The sequence below is a fragment of the Hemiscyllium ocellatum genome, unplaced genomic scaffold, assembly GCF_020745735.1.
Source record: "Hemiscyllium ocellatum isolate sHemOce1 unplaced genomic scaffold, sHemOce1.pat.X.cur. scaffold_383_pat_ctg1, whole genome shotgun sequence".
Classification (NCBI taxonomy): domain Eukaryota; kingdom Metazoa; phylum Chordata; class Chondrichthyes; order Orectolobiformes; family Hemiscylliidae; genus Hemiscyllium; species Hemiscyllium ocellatum.
Window position 1 is genome coordinate 179,683 of NW_026868677.1, and position 17,370 is coordinate 197,052.

The following is a 17,370-nucleotide window of genomic DNA, read 5'->3' on the forward strand; positions in this document are numbered from 1 at the left end:
GGACTTTTTGGGCCGAATAGCCTGTTTCCACACTCGGGATTCTAATGTTCCCAGCTCCCATCGGTTCTGAGGAAGGGCCACTGGACAGATTCCTGTTCCCAGATGCTGCCAGACCTGCTGAGCTTTCCCAGCACCTCCTGCTTGTTGTTCCTGATTGACACCATCCATCCACCTTCCGGGTTTGATTCAGGCAGGGGGAGGATCCCACCACTGACCTCACAATGGGGTCCAGCTGATTGATGGCAGCTTCGGACCAATAGGAAAAGGGAGTGGGACTGGTGGACGAAGTGGAACCAGATGGTCATCCAAACAGTGGGAGTGAATTAGGGGCGTGGCCAGTGGGATGACACGACACCAGTAACTCCGCCTGTGTAGTGTCACGTGACTCGGCCGTTGGTGAATGTGGGAGAGGCAAACAGGGAAGGGCAGAGTGGCCTCAGAGGCAGAGGTAATGAGTCACTTCAGACTGGGAAGTTTTAATTACACTCTGTACGGGTCGTTAGTCTGAATTAGAAACTCTTAATCCCGCGTTTGCAGCAGATGGGAAAATGGCTGCGGCCCTCAGGCGGTGATAGGTCCTGGGATATGGCCGCCATCTTTATTGGGGCAAGATACAGTGAGGGGCATGGACATGTCCTCTTTCTGGGGAGGGGGAGGGGGGCATGTGATTTTAGGAGAGGCATTTACACATCAAGCACAAACCAAGAGAAAGGTATGTCTTTATATTCTGTTTTGTTTTGTCAATTTATTTCATAGGATAGTAAATCAGAATAATTGAGGTTGGGATCTCAAAAGTAAGTTTTTACAGTCAATGGAGTCATCAGGATCTGAATATCATTGGCATTTAACTGTGGAAGGAGAAAGGTTTGTCAGTTCTGTTTGTGGGAAAATATCTCCAATATTTTTGTTAAGCAGAAAGATGTACAAATTCATGTTTGGATCACCCTTTGGGTGTGTGCTCTGTTCTGGGCCATGCAGCTGAGGAAGGAGATATTGGCCTGAGAGGGAGCACAGATTTATCCAAATTACACCTCGTCTCTTTGTAAGAACTCTCAGATTTAGACCCAATCACCCACTTCATGATGTTAACCTGTAAACTTGATATTTTCAATTACCTGCAAACTTCCCATTAAAACTCCTTTTAGACTCAAATTCCAGTACCTTTTCAGGTGGGATGTTCCAGCTTCTGACAACTGTCTGTTCATTCAGAAACTGCTGCGGTCCATGTTGACTCTGGGGTTACAAAGGGCTGAATTGAGGTGCTGTCCCTGAGCTCCCATTGAGATGCATTGGAACAGTACAGGAGGCTGAGGGCAGTGTAGGTGTGAGCAGGCAATGAAAGTGACAGGGCTGCACTGTGAGGGCTGCTTGGCTCAATGAGAGTGTTCTGGAGTTGGGTGTAAACAGAGCGAGGGGAGACGGGGAGAAGGTGAAGCTGAAACTCCGTTTTAGTTCAGGCCGTTCAGAAATTCACATGGTCCCATTGGGAACAGCCAGTTTTTAAGTGATACCTGCGGAGTATTTGTTAACAGTGTTTAATGTATTTTTCCTGAGGGCAGTTGAGAGTTAACCACATTGCTGTGGGTCTGGAGTCACATGTAGGCCAGACCAGGTGAGGATGACAGTTTCCTTCCCGACAGGACATGAGTGAACCAGTTGGGTTTTCTAACAATTGACAATAGTTTCATGGTCATCATTCGCCTTTTCATTCGAGATTGTATTGGATTCCGATGCTGTCATCAGCCATGTTGGGATTCTAACCCTAATCCTCCGAACACTGTACGTTTCAATCATCTGGCAGGAATACCATTAAGCCATTGCCTTCCTTTTTTAGCAATATTTAAAAGCAAGTTCCATCATTCTACGTGTACAATGTGAGATAAAATACTGTGGTGTCCATGTGTCGGCCTCTCCAAAAGGTCAATCAACAGAAATTTGTTTGGTGGTGAAATATGTCACTTTTTTGTGGAGGGGGGAGGTGGTTTATTAAACAAAAACGAATCCAAATAAAAATCTTATGCCACGGACATGTAATTTCTGAAGCCAGAGGGGGATTACAGAGACAGGGAGGGTGGTGAAGCCGGAGGGGGATTACAGAGACAGGGAGAGTTGTGGGGCTGGAGGGGGATTACAGAGACAGGGAGGGTGGTGAAGCCGGAGGGGGATTATAGAGACAGGGAGGGTTGTGGGGACGGAGGGGGATTACAGAGACAGGGAGGGTGGTGAAGCCGGAGGGGGATTACAGAGACAGGGAGAGTGGTGAAGCCGGAGGGGGATTACAGAGACAGGGAGGGTGGTGAAGCCGGAGGGGGATTGTTGTCCAAACATCACTGTGATGTACATGGACTGCAGCATTTCAGGGAGGCGGTTAACCACCACTTTCTCCAAGACAAGTAAAGGTGGCCAATAAATACTGGTCTGGGCAGCAATGGCAACCCCCAGTGAATAAAACCAAGCAGTGACCTCTCTGAGCTGACTTGCTGTGAAGTTAAAAACCTCTCTGGAAATGGAGTGGGCAGAGAAGAGAAACAGTGACATTTCACAGCTGCCCTCAGAGAGACCTCACCCTTGGAAGTACTCAGAGCCGGGATCAGCTCAGTGAGTTTCAGTCTCTTCAAATATCAATCTTAGTCAGTTTTATTTTATTAAATCTACAATCATGAGTCAGGTGAGGATTTCTTTTTAATGTCTTACGGTCTCTTGATTAAATGTTTAAGATATAAAACGTAAGCAATAAGTTATTCTCGGGCAGTATTTTTCGAGCAATAAGACTGTGCCTTTGTCTTGGTCTGTAGGTTGTTAAGGCGGAGAGATGGCCTGTTGTAGAGTGGCGTGCTGTTCCTGTCGGATGCGGAAGATTAGGGAGAGTTTCAATGAACCTGATGATTTGTCTGCAAGAAGTGTGATTGCAAATCCTATTGGATCACATGGATTGGTGGAGGAGTGATTAAAGGCAGTGAGGAATTGACAGGAGCCGGGGAGTGTGATAGGCGGCAGTCTCAGGATACTGCAGATAGAGTCAGGTAGGTGGGTTACCTCCAGAAAAGCTAGGAGGGGTAGGTAGGTACTGCAGGAGTCTCCTGTGGCTATCCCCATCTCCGACAAGTGTACTGTTTTGGAAAATGTAGGTGGTAATAGACTTTCAGGGGAAAGTAGCACTGACAGCCAAGTTACTGGTACTGAGACTGGCTTCTAACATAATGTGAGGTGTATCCAGTTCCACACGATCGATGGTGATAGGGGACTCTCTCGTCAGGGGCACAGTCTGCCGTTTCTGCAGCTGACAGTGAGAGATCAGAATGGGGTAGTGCTGCCCTGGTGCCAGTGTCAAGGATGTCTCTCAGAGGGAGCAGAACATTCTCAAAGGGAAACTAACCAGTGGGAGGACATTGTACATTGGTACCAATGACATAGGAAGGGGAAAGCATGGGGTCCTGAGGAGCAGGGAGATTTGCTAGTGCCACTCGGGAGGCATTAAACCAGTGAGGGAGTCGGGGTAATCCTAAAGAGATAGTGAGAAAAGAGGTGAGTCTGAGGCTGGTACTGTTCACCAGATCAGACTGTCAAGGCAGGCAAGAGCAAGCTACAGAATGAGGTGGGACGGACCAGTTACACTGCATTTATTTCAGTGCAAGAGACCTGACAGGTCAGGCAGGTGGGCTCAGGGTATGGTTTTGAACATGTGACTGGGATATTACAGCAATTACAGAGGCAGCAGTCAGGGATGGATAGGACTAGCAGCTTAATGTTCCAGGGTATAGATGCTATAGCAAGGGGACAACAGAGCAGGGGGAGAGGTGTTTTTGATTAGGGATAACATTATGGCTGGGCTTCGGGAGGATATTCCTGGGAGTACATCCAGGCAAGTTATTTGGGTGGTACTGAGAAATAAGAAAGGGATGACCATCTTACTGGGATTGTATTATAGACTCTCTCCCAATAGTCAGCAGGGAATTGAGACACAATTTTACCGGCAGACCTCCGTTATCTGTAAAAATATAGTTGCAATGATAAGGGGTTTTAACTTTACCAACATGGCCTCGGAGTGCTGTAGTGTTAAGGGCTTGGATGGAAATGTATTTGTTCAGTGTGTACGAGAACATTTCTGATTGAGTTTGTAGGATGTACCTACTAGAGAAGGAACAAAACCTGACCTGTTTCCTTTATTCATTCACAGGATGAGGCTATCACTGGCTCGGCCAGCATTTCTTGCTGCGTTTACCCAGTGGGCAGTTAAGAATCAACCACGTTGCTCTAGGTCTGGAGTCCCATGCAGACCAGACCAGGTAAGGATGGCATTTTCCTTCCCTAAAGGTCATGAGTGAACCACATGGGTTTTTTCAACAATTGACAATGGATTCCTTGTCGTCACTAGATTATTTTTTCCAGATATTTATTGAATTCACTTTCCAAAATCTGCCGTGATGGGATTCAAACCCAGGTCCCCAGAACGTTATCTGGGTCTCTGGATTAACTGTCTAGTGATAATTTCACTCCATCATCACTGCCTCTTAGGAAATGAGGCAGGGTGAGTGACTGGGTTATCAGTGGGGCAGCACATCAGCACCAAAGATCCCACAGTATTGTGGCTCAGTGGTTAGCGCTGCTTCCTCAGCAACAGAGACGTGGGTTTGATACCAGCCTCGGCAACTGTCTGTGTTGGAGTTGGCACATTCTCCCCAGTGTTTGTGAGGGTTTCCTTCGGATATTCAAATTTACTCCTACAGTCCAAAGATGTGTAGGTTAGTTGGATGAACCATGTTAAATTTCCCATAGTGTCCAGATGCAGTATATGAGGTTTTGGGATGTGCAGGCAAATCTCTGCCTGATGTGAAAAGATCGTTTTGAGGTCCTGGACAGAGCTCAGTGAGGTGTGGCTGAACGTTTTACATTTCCCGTGGCGGTAAGGGAAGGTCAAAGGTGTGGAGCATGTGTTGGTGGGAGGGTGTGGACCTAACAAGGGAGGTGCAGAGGGAATGGTCTCTGTGGAACGCAGATAGCGGTGGGGAGGGAAATATGTCTCTGGTGGGGTCTGACTTTAGGTAGCAGAAATAAGAGGTTAATGCGCTGTATCTGGAGATTAGTGGGGTGGAAGATGAAGACCGCAGGGCTGTATTCTTTATTGTGGCTGGAGGGGTGGGGTAAAGGTGGAGGTGCGGGAAGTGGAGGGTATGTGTTGGAGGGCATTGTTGATCAAGTCGGAGGAAAGTTACGGTCCTTGAAGTAGGCCTTTCTGGGATGTCCTGGAATAGAATCCAAAGAGATTGAACGAATATATCACAGACAAAAGATTAACTGGACCAGAGAATAGGACCGCTTAAAGGTCAACAAGGCTGTCTATGGAATCACAGAGGGTGTGAAATATATGCAAATATTTCACGTCATTTTTACTGGAGAAGTATATGGAAGCTCGAGAGTTTGGAGAAATAAACAATGATAACTTTGAAAGTGTCCATGTTACAGGGGAAGTGGGACTGGATGTCTTAAATCACATCAAGGTGGATAAAGCCCTGGAACCTGATCAGGTGTATCCTGGAACTTTCTGGAAATCTAGGGAAGTGATTGTTGGGCCTCTCCTGAGGTATTTGTATCGTTGATAGTGACAGGTGAGGTGCCATTATTTTTTAAAAAGGTGGTAAGGAGAGGCCATGGAACAAGAGAACAGTGAGCCTGAAGTCAGTGGCAGGCAAGTTGGTGGAAGGGATTCTGAGGGACAGGATATCCATCTATTTGGAAAGGTAAGGAATGATCAGGGAGAGTCACTGTGGCTTTGTACATGCACAATTGTGTTTCACTAACTTGAGTGAGTGTTTTGAAGTGACAAAGAAAATTGATTAAGCCAGGCGGTGAATGTTGTTTATATGGACATTCAACAAGGTTCCACAAAGCAGACTGGTTAGCAGGGTTAGATAACATGGAATGCAGGGAGAGCAAGCCATTACAAAACTACCTTGAATGTAGGAGACAGAGGATGATGATTGAGGTTTGCTTTGCGGACTGGAGGCCTGTGAGCAGCAGTGTGCTGCAGGGATGGATATTGGGCCCTTAAATAAATGACTTGGATGTGAATATATGAGATATGGTCAGTAGGTTTACAGAAGACACCAAAATTGGAGGTGTAGTGGACAGTGAAGAAGGTTAGTTCAGAATACAACAGGATCTTGATCAGATGGGCCATTGGAGCAAGGAATTGCAGACTGAGTTCAAATTAGATAAATGTGAGCTGTTATATTTTGGAAAGGCAAATCAGGGCAGGACTTATGCACTTAATGTTAAAGTCCTGGGGAACATTGCTGAACAATGGAACCTTGGAGTGCAGGTTCATAGTTCCCTGAAAGTAGAGTCACAGGTAGGGAGGGGAGTGAATGCAGCATTTGGTACGCTCCCCGTTATTGGTCAATGCATTGAATGCAGCTGTTGTGATGTCATATTGTGGCTGGACAGGGCACTGATGAAGGCCCTTCTGGAATTCTGTTTTCAGTTCCAATATTCCTGTTCTTGGAATAATGTTGAGAAACTTGAAAGGGTTCAGAAAACATTTGCAAGGACTTTCCTGGGGTTGGACGATTTGAGCTATTGGGAAAGGCTGAATAGGCTGGGACTATTTTCCCTGGAGATTTGGAGGCTGAGAGGTGATCTTATAAAGTCATGAAGGGCATGGATAAGGTGAGCAGTCAGGGACTTTTTCCCAAGTTCGGTGGCTCCAGAACGAGAGGGTACAGGCTTAAGGTGAGAGGGAAAAGATTTAAAGGGGATTTAAGGGGCATCGTGTTCATGTTGAGGGCATTGCAAGTATGGAATGAGCTGCCAGAGGAAGGGGTGGAGGCTAGTACAATTGCAGCATTTAAAAGGCATCTGACTGGGTACATGAAGAGGGAGGTTTTAGAGGGATAAGGGTGAACCGCTGGCAAATGGGACTCCATTAACGCTCTCCGTTAATGGTCAATGCATTGAATACAGAAGCTGGGACGTCATATTGTGGCTGGACAGGACGTTGATTAAGCCACTTCTGGAATTCTGTTTTCAGTTTGAATTTCCCTGTTCTGGGAAGGATGTTGTGAAATTTGAAAAGGTTTGGACAAGATTTACAAAAACGTTACCAGGATTGGAGGATTTGGGCTACAGGGAGGGGCTGAATAGGCTGGGGCTGAGAGGTGACTTCATTGAGATTTATAAAATCACGAGGCGCGTGGATAAGGTGAGCAGCTAGCATCCTTTTTCCTCAGGTTAGGTGGGTCCAAAACTAGAGCACATGTGTTTAAGTTGAGAGGGCAAAGATTTAAAAGGGATCGAACTGGCAACATTTTCAAGCTGAGTGTGGTGTGTGTATGGGAGAGGCTACCAGATGAAGTAGTGGAGGCTGAAAAATCACAAAATTTAAAAGGCTTCCAATTGGGTACATGAATAGGAAGGGTTTTGATGGATACAGGCCAATAGATGGTAAATGGGAATCCATTAGTTTAGGATTCCATGTTGGCACGGACGAATTGGACCGGAGGTCTGTTTCTTCGATCTTAGTAAATTAAGATGCATTCCTCTCTTTTGTGCAGAGCTAGCTGAAGCACAGATAATTATCCTTGGAGCTGAGAAGGTGAAGCAGTGATTTTGACCTGGTGCCGATTTTGTTCCAAGGTCTTGAATTTGCAAAGAGAGAGAGGAATTGTTAACCCTGTCACAATTTTTAGTAACTACGTTCAAGTAATTGGCAAATAATACAAGGTGAAAATGTGAACACTATTTTACTCAGTAAGTTCTGAGCATCTGGAACAGTCTGAACGACACAGATTCAGCAGGTATTTTGAAACAGACTTGGAATTTTACTTTTTAAGGAAAGATTTGGGGGTAGTTGGGATTGATTTGCACCATCTACAGAGGGAGAGAGGACAGCTCCAATGGGCTGAATAGCCCCCAGCCCCAGTGCTCTGTGATACTGCCCCATTCACTGTGAATGATGAAGCTCATCCCAGGGCAGAGAGAGGGAGGAGCTCACCTCTCAATCGGCGCCGGCTTGATTAAAGGCAGCTCCAGACCAATAGGAGGAGAGGCTGTGTGGTCCTGCAGCCAATGGGAGTGAATGAGGGGTGTGGCCAGCAAGATAACACCTGTCCATGAGCTGTGCAGGTGCAGTGTCACTGGGTGGGGGTGGGAGAGACAGCAGAGACTGGGACAGAGGCTGTAGGACCTGAATTACAGACTCCCGGTAAATTAAAACCAAAAGAACTGCGGAAGATGTAAATCAGAAACAACAACCAGGAGGGTCTGGAAAAGCTCAGCAGGTCTGGCAGCATCTGTGATGAGAAATCAGAGTTAACATTTCGGATCTGGTGTCCCTTCCACAGAACAGATGTTACTGAGAAAAAAAAAGTCCGTTTATGTGCAGAAGATAGTGTGGGGGGATGGGGGCAAGATAAAAGGAGGGGATAGAGTGAGAAGAGCGGTTGGATAAAGGAGTGGATAACGATCTGACTGGGGGAGGGTGACTAGCTGTTAATGGAGACTATTAGTGGCTAACCATAGGTAGTGTGTAATGACAGGCTGTGACATGAGGTGGCTACGACATGAGGTTGTTAACCTGTGGTTAGCCACTAACTGTCTCCATTGTAAGCTGTTGCCCACCTATATCACTGCACGATTGGAGCTGCTGAGGACACAAACCTTTGGAATATCCTCCCTCACCCCCTCTGTCCGCCTTAAAGATGTATCTAAAAATCGTTCTCTTTAATCAACGTTTCCATCATCCGGGAAGCATTTTAGGAGATTTGTCAATGTGAAAGGCTCCATACAATGCAGGTAGTTGTTGTTTTTGTCTAACATCAGGAGAAACAGGGATGAGCCCTCTCTCTTACACCTGATGAACAACAGCAAAAGCAGGAAGCACTGAGCATGCTCCAGCCCACAATGGGCCTCGGATTATTGATGTCAGCGCAGCACCAATAAGAGTCGGGGGAACGGGGCTGGAGGACCAGGATGTGCCAGTTGGTCCTTCAACCAATCGGAGTGAATGAGGGGTGGGACAATACTCAACCACGTGATAAACTTCACTGGCAGCACAGTGTTGTTGTGGCCAAGGCATTGGAAATGTGTGAAGGTGCAGGGCAGGGGAAAGGAAAGACATAGACCAGAAAGAGAAGGACATTTTCACGGTATGGCATGAGAGGCTTTACAGAACTTAGTGCACATTGTGAATCACAAATTTGAAAATCCCAAATTCTGCCCCATTTTCCCTCCCTATAATGCATTTTGCACTCCCTGAAATAGCAACTGTGTTTCTCCCTCCACAGATCGCAGTGATCAATGCCAAAGCCCCATTGCCTGTGGAGAGGGTGATGTTTGATTTCCCTGTCCAGCTGCAATTCATGTGGTGAAGGTGCTCCCACAATGTGGTTGGGTAAGTGCTGTTATAGATTATACACTCAGCAATATTGAAGAGTTGACAATGTATGTGCAAATCAGCAACACTTTGTTTTGTTTTAATCATGTTTATAATTTCACAGAAATACTATTGAAAAATTCTGGCATAAGGCCACAGATTGAGATACTAGGTCAAGTGATCAAAAGCATTGCCAAATGAGCAGGTTTTCGAGAACACCTTAAAAGAGGAAAGCAGGTCTGAGAGGGTTCAAGTGGGAATTCCAGACAGTGTTGCCTTGGCAACAGTAGAAACAGCCAGACAGGTGAAGCAATGAATAAACACAAATGAGTTGTCAAGGTCTTGCAGGGTGTGTGGTGCAGGGAGACCGGGATGTTCACAGGGTGAGAATTTTAAATTGTTGCCTGTAAATAGGAGCCTTTCGATGGATCAACTAGTTTTGGTACAAGTGAGCACTTGGGCAGGAGGCTTTAAGATACTCTTGAGATTACATGTAAGTTGAATGTGGGAGGCTGGCCAAGAGTGTTTGGATAATTAAGTCTGGAGATAAATACTCGTCCATCCCTGCATTCAGTAAATGAGATGAGACTAGGGTGGGGGTGGGTGATGTCACCAATGAAGAAAGTGTGTTTTTGGAGTTGGGCTCTTCCTCCACATCACCCCCACCTCCCTCCCCTCACCAAATCACAGGTATTGTTCCTTGTTCTGTCTGTCTGTCTTTTCTGGTTATGTCCTTCTCTCCCATTCTGCTACGAAGTAATATTTTGACCTCACCGTTGTTGGAAAAACCTACTCCATCCCCACTCTCCCATTCCTTTCTAAATTCCTTGTATGTGGTGTCCCTCAAGGATCGATTCTTGGTCCCTCCTGTTTCTCACCCACATACTGTCAGGAGGTGACATCGTCCAAAAGCACCGTCTGTGGGTTCACAAGTACACTGACAATGCCTAGCTCTCCCTCCCCATCATCCCTCTCCATTACTCAGTTGTCAAACTGCTCATCACATTCCCACTACGCGATTGGCTGCAATTTCCTGCAACGGAACATTGAAATGGTTAAACCCATTGCCTTCAGTTGCTATTACAAATTCCTTTCCCTTACTGCTGAGCCCCTCCCTCTCCCTGGGAACTGTCTGAGGCAGAACTACACTCTTCACAATATTGCTCTCATATCTGTAACCCCAAGGTGACCTTCTGATCAGGTATCTACACAATCACAAACACCAGGAATTCCAATCTCTAAAACGTTGCTTCCCCCCCCCCCTTCACCCCAGCTCCATTGCTACTGAAACCCCTGACCCGTGTTGATGTTGCCTTAAACTTGACGAATCTAAAACAGAACCCTTGATTCCGTGACTATCCGAGTATCTGATTCCAGATCCCTCATGATGGGAAACATCCTCTCAGTATTTACCCTGTCAAACTCCTTAAGAATCCTGCATGTTACAATGAGATCACCTCTCATTCTTCCCAAATCCAGTGAGTAGAGTCCCAACATTTTCAGCCTTTTCTTAAAAGATAATCCCTACAAGCCAGGGATCATCCCAGTTAATCTTTTCTGAAATGCCTCGGATGAAATTATGTATTCCCTTAAATAAAGGGACCAAAACTTCTGTCATTACTCCAGATGTGGTCTCACTCGCACTTTGTAAAGTTACTCTCAGGTATATACTCCAAACACTTACACTGAAAACTCCTTGTAATAAGAAACAGCGTTCCATTCCCCATCCTGATTCCCTGTTGTAACTGTGTTTCCTATGCAATTACCCCTGGTCCCTTTGTGATGCAGCTTTCGACAGTTTCCACCATTTACATAGTCCTCTGTTCTTTTATTATCTCCTCCAAAATGAGCAACTTCACAATTTCCCAAATTATGCTCCATTTGCTAACTTGTTGCCCACTTCTCCAATGAATCCCTCTCTGTAAACTGTTTATAATCCTTTTGGAACTTTACCGTTCTGCCTTTTCTCAGAGATTTCCCCGCTCATTCTTCTAAACATTTCCTGGGAGCACTGGGCAGTGGGAAGCAGTTGTTACCTTTTCAGAGAGACTCTTTGGAATGACTGGGAGGAGCTTGCTGCTCATGGGTCAGAATGGAGACAACTTGCCCATCGAGCTGCATGAGCCTTTCACCCCCCCCCCCCCGTCTAATTGATGAGGCACAGCGGTAGCACGGAAGGAAAGAAAAGGAAGCACACATCCTGCTCTCCACATCGCACTGACTCTTGAAACATTGTGTCCCATGTGTCAAAGATCTGCCCTGTTCAGTCACATGAAGACCAAGTGTGGAAACTCACAGAAACCCATACAGATTTCCCCCTGAACTAACTGCTGACCCCCACAAGGGGTAATGTGTCCAGTCATCCTGGGCCAGGAGGAGGGGGTGGTGAGAGTTTCTTAAATGAACTGACAGTGACAGTTTTATAAACGTGTATTACAGGTGGACATTCAGATGGTAATCTCAGTAATTGTAACGCCAAACTGTGACAAAATTACTCAATTCATCAGGAGCTGGATATTCACATTGTGTGTGAGTATTGTATTCCAGCTCATTCCCATTTGCTGCATAAATGTCCTCTTTTGAATCACCCCACACTCTCAGTAGATCTCCCCCAAGTCTTCAATATGTGTCCTGTAATCCTTTTCTGATGAACTCATGAGTGTAAGGTGGATTATTCTAAATCTGTAAACCCCTCTGTCACAGGGCACCCGCAATTTCCTCTGCTACAAGGAGAACAATCTGTTTCCCCAAACCCCTGATTCCCCAATGTCTGTTTGCTCCCTATAAGGCACACATCAGGATTGTGTTGGAACATTCTCCACTTGCCTGCATCAGTGCAGATACCAACAATATTAAAGTGAACATCCTCCAGGACAAAGCACTGTGCCTGAGTGGTGTCCCATCCCCCACCTTCAGCGTTCCCTCTCCCCATCCCCAGGGTACAGTGGCATCACTGTGTAAAAGGTAGTCAGCATTGTCTGACCAGACCATAGGGCTGCTCTCTCATTAGGGAGAAATGTCTGGTGGTGGGTTTAACCTGAAGGTTACCACAGCCCAGGCAAGGGGAGAGGTTGAGAACAAGAGTCCATCTATTGTAGATGGATATTCTTGATATGTATTAACAACACCCATGTCTCTGCAACTAAAATCCCCCATTCCTTGTACCATCCTGGTAAATCTCCTGTGCCCCCTCTCAGGGACCCTGCCATCCTTCCCAATGTGTGGGTGATCTCTGGTTTGCACAGACCCAGCTGCTCTGTGTTCCTGTGGGTGATGTCATCATACAGCAACAGTTGCATTGAACCTCACTGTCTGTAAGGGTGGGAGACACAAAAATCCCGGTAGCATTTGAGATGTATTTAGTGTGCACTTGCAATGCCATGATAGATGAGACTTTTCCACAATTATTGGAAAATAGATGAGGACAGTTAGGTGGTAGTTTTCTTTGTCACAGACCCGATGTACTACCAGAGCCTTTTTCTGTTCTGTAGACCGCTAAGATGTTTATTATAGGAATATGACAGGCTCCATTGGACTTCAGGTCAGAAAGGGTGATACTAGAGTAGATGACAGATGATTGGCCGATGTTTTGGGAGGAAAAGGAGATTGAGAGGTTTAAGGAAGAATTCAGAAGCTCAGCACAGAATCGGAAAGGGCCGTCATCAAGTGAGAAATAAACATTGGGAATCCTGAAGGCTGGAAATAAAAAAGGCACATATAGCAGAGCTTTGAGAGACTGGAGGGGATTAGAGATAGGGAGAGTAATGAAGCTGGAGGAGATGAAAGTTGGAGAGGATTCTGAGGATTGAGGATGTTACAGAGATAGAGATATTTCTGATAGACTTTTTTGAGTTTTGAGGCTGGAGAGGAATTATCGAGATAAGGAAGAGTTGTAAGACTGGATGAGGTGGCATTGACGGAGAGTTCCGAGCATAGAGGAATTTACAGAGATAACGAGCGATAGAGTCAGAACGTTATACAGCACTGACACACACCCTGTGTTCCAACCAGTCCGTGTCAACCATAAATTCGAACTGAACTAATCGCATCTACCTCCACTTAGTCCAAATCCATCCAAGCATTCCCTATCGATATACAGGTCCAAATGCTTTTTCCTCTTAGAATCCCATTCCCCTACCGTTTTACTCTACATTTACCCCTTACTAATTCACTAAACCCAATCATCCCTGAACACTATGGGCAATTGAGGACTGCCAGTTCACCTGCCCTGTACATCTGTGGCTTGTGGGAGGAAACGGGAGCACCTGGAGGAACTCACGCTGACACGGGGAAGCATATCCAAACTCCGCATGGACAGCCACCCAATGCAGGAATTGAACCTGTGTCCCTGGCAGCAGTGCTAACCATTGAGCCACTGTGCCACCCTTAAATTGTAATTGTATTCACAGCTACCACGTCCTCTGCTAGTTTATTCCACATGTGAATCTCTCTGTACAAAAACAAAAAGTAAAATCCGGAACGTCTTTTTAGAGTCTTCCTTTTCTCACCCACTCTTGAATCGCGCCCCCTCCTGGAAAGGGCACCTGCTGTTCACATTACCTATACTCTTCAGGATTTTATAAACCTCCAATAAGGTCACCCCTCAGCCTCCTACACCCCAGTGAAAGAGGTCCCAGCCTACCTAGCCTCTCCTTATAACCGAAAGCATCCATTCCCATCAACATCCTGGTAAATCTCTTCTGAACCCGCTCCGACTTAATAACATCTGTCCTATAACAGCACAACCTGAACTGAGCACAGTATTCCAGAAGAGGCCTCACCAACATCCTGTACAACCTCAATGTAATGTCCCAACTCCTATACTCAAAGGTGTGAGCAATGAAGGCAAGTGTGCTCTACATCTTCTGAACAACCCTGTCTACATGTGACATAAACTGCAAAGATCTGAACCCCGAGGTCTCTTTGTTCTATATCACTATGCAAGGCCCGACTTTTAATCAGTGTAAGTCCTGCCCTTTTATCAAGATGCAATATTTGGCATTTATTCCAATCCAGAACATCCTTCTAGTATAAAGGCAATAGAAGTATACTTAAGAGGAAAATCAGTAAGGCAAAAAGGGGACAGGACACAGTTTTGGCGAATAGGGTAAGGACAATCCAAAGGGTTTTTATAAATACATTAAGAGCAAATGGGTTACTAGAGACAGAATAGGGCTCCTCAAGGATCAGCAAGGCAGCCTGTGTGTGGATCTGCAGGCGATGGGGTGGGGAGGGGATACTAAACAAGTATTTTGCATCAGCATTTACTGTGGAGAAGGATATGGAAGATATAGAATGTTGGAAATCGATGGTGACACCTTGAAAAATGTCCATATTACAGCGAAGGTGGTACTGGATGTCTTGGAACGCAGAAAGGTGGATAAATGCCCAGGATTTCATCAGGTGTGTCCTAAAATTCTGTAGGAAGCTAGGGAAGTGATTGCTGGGCCCCTTGCTGAGATTTTTGTATCAGCGATAGTCACAGCTGAGGTGCCAGAAGACTGGGGGTTGGTTAATATGATGATACTGTTTAATGAAGGCGGTTTGGACAAGCCCGGGAACTACAGACCTGTGAGCCTGATGTTGGTGCCAGACAAGTTGTTGGAGGGAACCCTGAGGGACTGGATTTGCATGTATTTGGAAAAGCAAGGACTGATTAGGGATAGTCAGCATGGCTTTGTGTGCGGGAAATCATGTCACTTACTTGACTGAGCTGTTTTATGAAGAAGTAAGAAAGTGGATTTTTGAGGGCAGAGCGGTAGATGGGATCTATATGGACTTCAGTAAGGCGTTCGACAAGGTTCGCCATGGAAGACTAGTTAGCAAGATGAGATCTCACCATACCAGGAGAACTAGCCATTTGGAATATAGAACTGCCTCAAAGGTAGAAGACAGAGGGTGGTGGTAGAAGGTTGTTTTTCGGACTGGAGGACTGTGACCACTGGAGTGCCACAAGGGTCGGTGCTGGGTCCACTACTTCTCATCATTTTCATAAATGATTTGGATGTGAACATAGGAGGTATTGTTAGTAAGTTTCCAGGTGACACCAAAATTGGAGGTGTAGTGGGCAGTGAAGAAGGGTACCTCAGGTTTCAATGGGATCTTGATCAGATGGGGAAATGGGCTGAGGAGTGGCAGATGGAGTTTAATTTAGATAAATGTGAGGTGCTGCTTTTTGGAAAAGCAAAGCCTAGCAGGACTGATAGACTTAATGGTCAGGTCCGAGGGAGTGTTACTGAGCAAAGTTTCCTTACAGTGCAGGTTCATAATTCCTTGAAAGTAGAGTCGCAGGTGGATAGGATAGTGAAGGTGATTGGTATGATATTATTGGTCAGAGCAGTGAGTACAGGAGTTGGGCAGTCATGTTGTGGCTGTACAGGACATTGGTTTGGCCACTCTTACAATATTGAGTGCAATTCTGTTCTCCACCTATCAGAAGGATGTTGTGGAACTTGAAAGGTTCAGAAAAGATTGGTGGCAGAATATTCTTTAAAGGGTAGAATAACCAGTGGGAGGTCATTGGACATTGGTACCAATGACACAGGAAGAGAAAAAGATAGGTCCTGATGAGAGAATATAGCAAATTAGCCTGGAATATAAAAAAGTAGATACTCGGTCGTAATATCTGAATTACTCCCAATGCTACATGCTAGTGAGAGTAGGAATAGCAGGATGGAGGAGATGAATGATTGGCTAAAGATCTGGTGTAGTGCAGAAGGGTTCACATCTTTTGGTCATTGAATTCTCCTCTGGAGTAGAAGTGACTTGAATAAGAAGGATGGATTGTCCCTGAATTGGAAGGTGACTAATATCCAGGCAGGGAGATTTGCTAGTGCTACTCGGGAGGCATTAAACCAGTGAGGGAGTGGGGGTAAACCCAAAGAGATAGTGAGAAAGGAGGTAACCCTGAGGCTGGTACAGTTCATAAGTCAAACAGTCAAGGCAGAACGCGGTAGAACCGAGCAGTTACACTGCATTTACTTCAATGCAAGAGGCCTGACAGGGAAGGCAGATGAGCTCACGTTATGGTTTGAACATGGGACTGGGATATCATCGGTATTATAGAAATATGACTCAGGGATGGATGTGACTGGCAGCTGTATGTTCCAGGGTATAGATGCTATAGGAAGGATAGAAAGGGGGACAAGAGAGGAGGACGAGTGGTGTTTTTGGTTAGGGATAGCATTAGAGTTGTGCTTGGGGACGATATTCATGGGAGTAAGTTCAGTGAAATTATTTGGACGGAACTGGGAAATAAGAAAGGATTGATCACCTTATTGTTAATATCTGCTTGTGTTTCATCTGATTGCTCTGGTTTCCTCCCACTATGTAAAGATGTGCAGGTTAGGTGGATTATCCAGGCTGAATTACCCACAGTGTTCAGGGATGTGCAGGTTAGGTGGATTATCCATGGGAAAGGCAGCATTACATGGGTAGGATGGGAGTCTCTGAGGGTCAGTGCGGATGTGATGGGCTGAATGACCTGCTTCCCCACTGTCTGGATTCTCTGATAATTATAATAGTTTTAAAAGAGTTCCAAAAAAGAATAGACCAGATCTAAAAGTTGCTGTTCTAAATTGGATAAAGGTGCATTGTGATTGAACAAGATAAAATCTTTCAATACTTCTTTGCTATTCCCAGGTAAAGGGACGGCTGAAAAGTGGGAACGTAACATAAGGAATAGGAGCAGGAGGAGGCCATCTGGCCCCTCCAGCCTGCTCTGCCATTCAATAAGATCAGGGCTGATCTCAGCTCCACTTTACTGCTCTCTCCCATAACCTTTATTTCCTTTCCTGTTCGTAAATCTACATTTTGACCTAAAGACATTCAAGATGAAAGTCTCAACTGTTTCAATCAGCTGGGAATTCCACAGATTCACAAACCTTTAGCTGAAGAAGTTTCTCCTGAACTCAGTCCTAAATCTGATACCGCCTTATTTTGTCGCTGTGCACCATAGTTTGTCCAGTCCACAGTGGAAATGACCTCCCTGCTTCTATCTT

General features: G+C 45.6%; 1 long non-coding RNA gene across 1 annotated transcript in view; it reads left to right on the forward strand.

The window, feature by feature from the left end:
- Positions 1–655: 655 nt before the first annotated feature.
- Positions 656–17,370, forward strand: part of LOC132813550 (uncharacterized) — a 32,928-nt gene continuing 16,213 nt past the window's right edge. The window contains exons 1-4 of the long non-coding RNA XR_009644103.1: positions 656–712; positions 4,178–4,286; positions 9,282–9,388; positions 11,810–11,899. This is a non-coding gene — a long non-coding RNA (uncharacterized LOC132813550). The remainder of the gene's footprint in view (positions 713–4,177; positions 4,287–9,281; positions 9,389–11,809; positions 11,900–17,370) is intronic.